The sequence below is a fragment of the Lonchura striata genome, chromosome 19 (genome assembly GCF_050655825.1).
Source record: "Lonchura striata isolate lonStrDom1 chromosome 19, ASM5065582v1, whole genome shotgun sequence".
NCBI lineage: Eukaryota > Metazoa > Chordata > Aves > Passeriformes > Estrildidae > Lonchura > Lonchura striata.
The window spans coordinates 2,252,243-2,260,842 of NC_140721.1; positions in this window are offsets into that span (position 1 = coordinate 2,252,243).

Sequence of the window (8,600 nt, forward strand, 5' to 3'; positions counted from 1 at the left end):
CCTCTGTCCCAGAGGGCTGAGCTCTAGTGACAGTTCAGTGCGGGGGTGACAGCCACTGCTGCACAGGCAAGAGTGACAGCCCTGCTCTGCACACCCACGCGTGCCAAACACCAGACCTGTACATCAGGTTGTGGCAGATACGGGAACGGGGTTTGGACAGCGCTGCCCAGGCTCCAGAAAAGGCAGCAAGGGAAGTGGGAGCATCCCTCAGACCTCATTTGAGCTGCGGGCTACCTCTGCTTAATTCTGCCACCTCTTTATGAAAGAATTACTGAATGTTTCTGCTGAGCCACTTACCCCTGGATGTTTGTGTTCAGGGAGCCCGTGACAGGTTTAAAGCTGCTCAGAAGTGCTGCTCACATTACTGCTCAATCCATAATTTCAGCTCCTGTTATTAATATCAGGATCTCCACAACCCAGGAAAGTGAGGCACGTCACATGCGTTCACAGCTATTTTAAGGTTTGTGGGTAAGTGGTCCCCCACTTTTCCTGCAGTTGCCTTTGAAAGACAGAGAAGAAAACACCATAAGGCACCCTCCACTCTTGATATTCTCCTAAGGAAGGTTTCCCTGTGCGTGGAAGAGTGGCACAATCACACTTGGGGCCCACAAGGAACAGTGACAAACTCTTCTTTCCTGGCAGACTTGGCTGATGCTCCTCCAACCCAGGAATAACAAGGTGCACAGCTAATGGCAGTCACGAGGTAAGTGTAATGCCTTGGATATTTATAAAAATATCACATCCTTTCCTATTTTCTATCAACCTGTTTGATTATGCCTTATACAGGGAAAGTGTGACAGAATTAATCAGCCTGCTGGAGTGCACACTAAGGGAACAGATGAGCTTTGGCAAGGCTGTTGTTAGCACTGAAAAACTGTGACAAAAAAGAGGCAGACTGCAATCCAGACACGTGTCATTCAGAAAATGAGACATGCTATGATTTATCAACGTACAAACAATTGATGGGAATAGAGATCTCCCATTTCAAAGTGTTGTCTCTGTGTAGATTAAGAGTGGTATCTGTCATCAGGAAACAATGGGAGAAGAAATGTATTAGATAAAGGCAATTCTGTGCTTTCTTGTAGACAGAAACCACTGTGGTGTTGGAATGGAGGTAAGGGATTTCTCTGCAGTTCCATCCAGGGCAGTAAAAAACACCAGCGCTCTGACAAGAGGAAGTGCAAATAATTAGTACCAGAAGATCAAATGAAAGGAGTGGCTTTGCAAGGAGTGACTAATGTTGACTCTGCTCTGGGAAGGCCCAGATTGCGCTGTGGAAAGAGGAGCTGGAGTGGCCCCCAGAGCACTGCACACAGCGGGCAGGGACTCGCCACGGTGGCACCACAGGACACCTCTCCCCTGCAAAGAAAGGGCTGCTTTCTGCTCAGCTCAAAGGCTGCTGCTCACAGCGTCCCCAGCACTGCAGCAGTGTGAGTGGTGTGTACTGAGAAAGCAACACCAAAGCATCAAACACAGACCAACTTGGGGAGCATTTTGCCAGCAGCTGATACAGTGGGAAGCACATCTCAAAACAGCAGGGCAGCAGAGCAAAACAAAAGCCACAGAGCCAGAGCTGTTGTGTCATTTGGCACAACCTGGCACTTCCCTTAATTCTGCTTTAGAACTTGCAAGGGAAGGCCAAAGCTTCTTATTTGCTAATTAAGGTTTTACATGATTCAAACATTGAACAAAGGACATCCCCAAACAGAGAAACCTGCCAGCCTTCATGCCCCTGCCAACAGGCTGATGTCTCAGTTCAGTGCTCTCCCAACACAGAGTGAAAGAGCTCTGGACAGTGGCATATCCAAATGTGCACACACACACACATTTTTATGCTAGCATGCACACATTACCTCTGATCAGGTTCTAAAAGTTCCCTGTTTTGGTTAAGGACTCCAGACACCTTACAGACAGGGTGAAACACACATTAAAACAGCAGACCTCTATTTTATGAGCTCAAATGGCTAATAATAGTAATTAAGGATCTTAAAGTCCTTTATCAAGAGGCTTTATCTAAGATGGCATCGTGCCTGTAATCAGAGTCAATGAAAAACTGTTTGATCAAGCCAAGAAGGCAACTAAAACACTCTGATGAGTTGCCATCTGCTCAAACCACCCCACCCCCTGAATCCAGCAGCGAGCCACTGCAGGACACTGCCAACCAGCTTGTTTTTCTGTCATTTCAGCTGAACACTCCGATGTGTTCCAGAGGACTCCCAAACCCAAACACGACAGATCACTGGTCGTGTAGCTCTGGCAACATTTTGCCTTGCCACTCTTGTGGATTGATTGTGCATGTGCAGCAAGGTAAACCATTAGGGGTTAATCAGAATTTTGCCTACCATATTAAGTATTTGCATGTACATTTATTTTATAAAATGTATGGTTAATTGATCCATAAAAGCCTTTGGCACTCACTCAGCCTCTGGGTAAAAGTCCAACTACTCCTGGAAGAGCTTTAGACCCAGCAATTGTAATAAAATTTAGGCCTGGAGTATGGAGTAGACTCTTGAGCAGATTCTTAGCAATAGAAGATAAGTTCAGGGTAGATGAAGGTTGCAAAACTGTCACAGTTTGAAAAAGAAAATTGGTATATTCAAGGAAGGAGCAATTTGAAGTTCTTATAAAGCACTTGGACACCACAATGATGGGCAAGAGTTTCTTCACTCATTTTGCTTTCTCTTATCACTTTCCAGCTGTTACTTCCACTTTCAGGTAGTTTCAATTTATCCTTCTATTTTTACCCACACAGTTCACTAACAGCCTTTGAGTTGAGATTCTTCTGGCTTTAGTGATGAGGTGCCAGCTGTGCATCCCTGCAAGCTGGTGTATGTACGACCTTGAAAATTTCTGGGAAGCCAATGAGGAGGTGCTTTCAAACAGATTCTATCTCCCAGAGAGCATCTCTCTGTTTTTAGCTTTAGATATATATCACATTTTAGCATCCAGAGCATCGTGCAGACATTATCCAGCTAATGCCAGCCCAAACCCCTCCCAGCCTGTACCCTGTTATTGCCTAAGTAACAGCTCCTCCATTCCACTGAAGCCAGCCCAGGGAGTTCTTTCTGCTTCCTTCTCTGCAGGAATATTAAACCAGAATGAGAATGAAGAGAGCTGTTAATTTTATGTCACGGCGAGGAAACTGAAGGTCTTCAGATCACACTTTCTCCTCAGTATTTTAATTGCAAAATTATACTTCAAGATTTGACACAAGTTTCTCACCTCCCTGTTTTCAAGCTACTAGCAAGCAAAACCAGACAAAAATACTTCTGTTTTTTTCTTACACTGCAGAGCCTATTAATTTCAGATAGGAGAAATATTGCTAATTAGTACTGTATTCTAACAGAACTTGTGATTTTACAGAGAGCTATGTCAAGCTAAACCAAAATAAGGGTCAGAATATGCCAATCTTTTCACTGTTGTCACTTTGTGATTTATGTTCCCCCTCAACATGTGCCCTCCCAGGTTCTTGGAGCCCTTGGCTAGCACTGCTCAGCTGCTCCACAGTTATTCCTCACACCAGATCCAGCAACAAGACATTCACAGCACACTCTTCTCACATTTTTTCTAAGCATTAGGTACAATAGCAGAAATAGAAATTGGTGATTTAGAAGCAAGAGACATGGGAATCTGGGTGGAAACAGATGACTAACAGAATTTTTGCTAAATGAAAACATGAATAGGGGTAAAAAAAGATTCCTGAGCAGACATAATACCTTTCCTTTTCTGGATAAGCACTAATCTAGGCCCTCGAACACTCCCACTTCTAGATATGATGCTTAGTAACATGCTTCTAATTTCAAATTAGATTTTAATGAAAATAATGGGAATACTCCTTAAATAAGTTAGAATGAGGCTTCCTGTGGTCCTCCTCCAGGCCCCACACTTTTTACCTTTGCCATGAGACTGAGATTAACTGCACAATGTTTGACCAGCATTGTCATGACCCTTCCCTGTCATCCCTACAACCATCCACAGTGTCTTTCCTTTTGACTAAACTTCGCCTTCCAAGATGGAAATTCATGCCCTGCCTCAGGATAACACCCTGCACAATGGGATCTGAGCATCTAGAGACCCCACAGGGAGTTACATAAGCAATAAATCGTCAAACCCCATTTTTTGTGCAGATTAATGTTCTCTAAATTACTCCTGCCATAAACTATAAACAGCAGAATATGCACTTCTTTGCATTCCAGCATGTTGTGGGAGATCATAAAGGCACTTAATATATTATTTAAGCCATTTAAGCAAGATAGCACAACTGCTGTAATTAGCAGCAGTTCTCCAAATCCCCATATGCCAGACAAAGGCTCACATTCAGCATTTCCAGGCTGGTAGGTGGGAATCAGATCATCACAGAAATGAAATCCATGCTCTGCTTTTTTTTCCTCCTGCCAATCTCAGCAGAGCCTACTTTTCACTACAGCTACTCCCCTGCACCACCATACAAGAGACCCAAAGCACAACACAAAGAAGACTGCCCTTTTTTGGGCTTATTTTAAGAATAACAGGCTACTCAAAGCTTTAAGAAAGAGAAATGAAGCCACTTCTCTTAACAGCTACATTCTGCAGGCTGGAGGGGAACTTCCCTGCTTTTTCCTTCGAATAAAGCCAAAATACAACGCAAACCAAAACTTCCTCTAAAAATCCACGAACTGAAGTCAGTGTTAAGTGGGAATTTAGCAGCACTCCAAGCAGCAGCACCCTTTGTGCACGCAGGGTCAGGCACAGGGCGGTGTGATGGGAGGCACGGGCATGAGAGGAGAGAGGCAGGACGAGCACGCAAAGGGCAGCAGTGACAGCACAGGGACGAGATCTGAATGCTGCCACGAGCCTGAACTTCGCTGCCCCGTGGAACCCCAGGACACATCGCTGCCCAGAAGCCTCATCCCACCCTGTGCTCCCTGGAATTGCAGCCAGGTGGACACTCCTCTGCAAAGAATGTCTCTGGGACAGACACCGAAATCTTCTAAAGGAGATACAGAACTGAGAGCCTCTGCCACCAAGGGGGGCTGTGAAACTGGGGGTGCCATGGCTCAGAGAGGGGATCTGCCATCCCCTGCCCTAGTCCCCAGGCAGCATCAACTGGGAAATGTGTGCCAGGCTCATAATTCTCCAGGCTTCTCTGATTCACTGGGGAGAGATCATATTTCATCATCCAAAAGAAGTCATATTATTTTCAATATAAAGCGATACCAAACTTGTTAGAGATTTGATTTTATAAGTAGCACCTAAGGGATGGGCTCATTAACATCTCATTAATAATGCCTATTTTAATTTGCATAACCCCCTAAAAACTTTCAAAGCACAATAAAAATAAAAGCCTTTAACTATTTTATTTCTCATATGCTGCATGAAGTTGAAGAAGTGTGGAGGAAGCTGATAATGCTCTTTCAGTTCCTGAGGACTTCAAGCAGCTATAAAAGTTATAGGACATTAGCAAACACCACCAATCAGCTCACAAACAGCTGGCTGAGAAGTTGAAGACAAACATCTACAGAAGTGTTGAAGCATAAAATAGTGCAGGAACACCAACAGCAGAGGTTGGTCACTGGTACCTTTGGGCACTCTGGAAGGTTTGGCTGCCCGTGTCTCCCAGTCTGGGAGCACTTGGAACACACCTGATTTTGCCAGAGGTGGATAAAAGAAATGCAGAAGTGTTTATGTTTTCCCCACACCACTGGTCACTGATCACACTTGTGTTTAGACCACATTAATTGCAAACAAGTGGTTAAATGAGCTACTCCTGACAGGTACCAGAAAGGAGCTCCTCTGGCAGTTCAGATGCCTCTAATGGTGCCACACAGAAACAATAACTGGCCCAAATTCTCTTTCAGATCCCTTCCCCTGACACAAGATTTGTTAACTGGAGCCAATAGTCACCCAGCTGCAGAGAAAAGATCATCTTCATCACCCTTAAGCACCAGGAAAGGAACTTCCAGATGGAATTAGCAAAGCTTCCACCCCAACAGTCCAAGCAGTTGATGAATATCATTAATCATTCCATCAAATGGAGCATTCACCACTCTCCTGGTAAGAACAGGTTGCTGGAAAACATTCCTCATTACAATTCCTATTTGGCATTGCACTGCAATACATCTGGCAGCAGTGTTTGGGGTTGATGTTTAACTAAACCACACGTACAGGCAGCTGATTTAAGTACAATGCAGAATACCTGTACATTTATCTGTGTTTATCAGTTCTCCTTCCTGTGACCTATCAGTACATAAATACCATATCAGATGCCTGCATATATTATATACACCAGATTCATCACATTGCACATGGTAATCGTGGTAAATCTGCCCAAAGCAGCAAATAACAACCAGCAGCAGACACAGAACATCTTCACAACTGCTTCCTTTTTGGCTCCATGCCTACTCTGCTCTGCAAGAGCTGCTGCACCAGAGGAGTTGGTTAATGTTTGCACTTGCACAGCTCCTGAAAGATGAAGGCACTCAAATAGAGAAATTAATATTCACAGGAGAGCTGTCAGGGGAAAAAGAAGAGTTTTCCCTAAGGTGCACTGTTTCAGTACAGTGTGTTTGACTGGCACTTGGGCTCCTTCCCTTCACAGGGAGAAACGGGAGAGGCATAATCTGTTTGTACTCTGATTTTCCCCATCCAATCAGAACATCCTTTCAAAGCATTCCTGTTGTAGGTAGGCAGGATAATCTGATAGATTTCCAGAGATGTGGCCTGTGTTGTGCCCCCTTCCAGCAGGAGAGGCTTCCCAGGAGAAAGCAGTGTTGTCTCCAAGAGGAGGGGGAAGGACACAGCCACGGGCTTCTCTCGTGCCTGATCTCGCAGGGGTGAACCACGTTGATGGGCAGCTTCTAAATACAGCAAGATCCTCAGATGAAGGCTGGCCAGAGAAGTCCATCTGTGCCTCCCACTTGCATATCCCTGGCTTTGGCTGAGCTGAGTGCAGCCAACACTGAAAGGGAGAACAAAGCCTTGGATTTGCAAGGGGAACTCAAGGCCCTCCCAATCCTCTGCAGAGTGAAGTGTACACACAAGCCAGGAGAGCCATTCCATGCTGCAGTCTCATGCCATGTGGAAGCTATAATCTCATAAGGACACAGATATGGCCATGCAAATATGGGTTATACCTCTGCTAACATCCAGCTCATGTTCATGGGAACAGGCATTGAGAAACCAGCTGCATTTTCAACACCCCCTTCAACCAAACCACTTCTAACAGAGTCTTCACAACAACAGGCTGAGGCAGCACAGCTACACTCACAGCTATCATCTCTGACAGCTTATCTTGTGTGAAGTAATACCTAACACTGTAAAATCCTAGTGTGGGTTAAACAATTGTAACGTTCCTCAGATGCTCCAAGCAAACCTCACTGCAAAGTTAGCAAGAAATCACCTTTGCATCTGCTCAGCACCTGCCTGTGAAAGGCTCCTGCATCCAGAGCTGACAGCAAAATTCAGACAGGGGCAGGAAGAAAGCAGACACAAGAGGGAAAATGCCATAGACGTCTCAAGGGGGAGGGCTTGTCTTAATGGATTTTTGTCATTATTGGCTTCAGCCATGGGTAAAAGCCAAACTTCCCTAAGACAGCCTGAGAACAAGAACCTGCCTCTGTTTCAAGACCCACCTTCCCAAGGTGATACCCGCTCTGGGCATTTGGCTCAGCAGGAGCTCAGCACCACCAGCTGCACGAGGAATTCCTGACCAAGATATCCCAACTTCTGCCAAGAGCAGCGCCGGGCCCTCGGCACAGGCGGGCCGAGTCCTCAGAGAGAGGGGCCTTTGTGCAGCCCTGGGCATGGCTGCGGGTGCCAGAGCGACCTGGCACAGGAGCACAGCTGAGCCACAGCTGCAGCAATCGCACCAATTGTCCCAGGGACACAACAATGGCACTTGTCTGACTGGTCAGGCCATGACGGCAGCACAGGGCAGTTCTCTTTGTGAAAGCACTTCGCCTGGAAGTGAATTTCCAAAACAAAATCCCTTTAACTCCAAGCCTTTCCAGGCTTCTCCCTGGCAGGGGCAGTTTACTGAGAGATGTCATGCAGGAGAAAGAAATCCCACTGCTGTTGGCTTTCACCATCAGCTGTGAAGGAGATAACCCTGAATTCCCATTACACTGGGGTGGAATTGAGGTCTCAGCTCCAGCCAGCTCCCTAAGAACACCCAAGGTGCAGCCCAAGGTCCCCATTCCCCATCAGAATAAAAGGGTTTTTTCCCCATCAGAATGAAAGTTTATTTTTGTGCAAAGGGTCTGTCAGTGGTTACACTCCGAAGCCAGACCTGGGGAGCAGAATGAGGAGGAAGATGAAGTTTGTACTCATGTGCACAATCTACATCTTGCCTTCTGCTCTTTGGGGGGAATTTGTCTCCCTCTTCTCAGATGGACACAAAGCAACTGCACAATCTGTAAAAGCACATCAAGAACAAGAAATGGATGAGAAAATGGGAAATGTAATCCCCAAAAGGTGTTCCTGCTGTACTGATTTAAGGGGATGACCATACCCTGCAGCATCTGTGGCTTGATCCATGTCAGAGAAGACTGTTACTGAGAAATCTGTTTATCAGCAATCCTTTCTCTGCTGCTCTGGGTGGCTGAGTGCTGTTTACAGTCTTT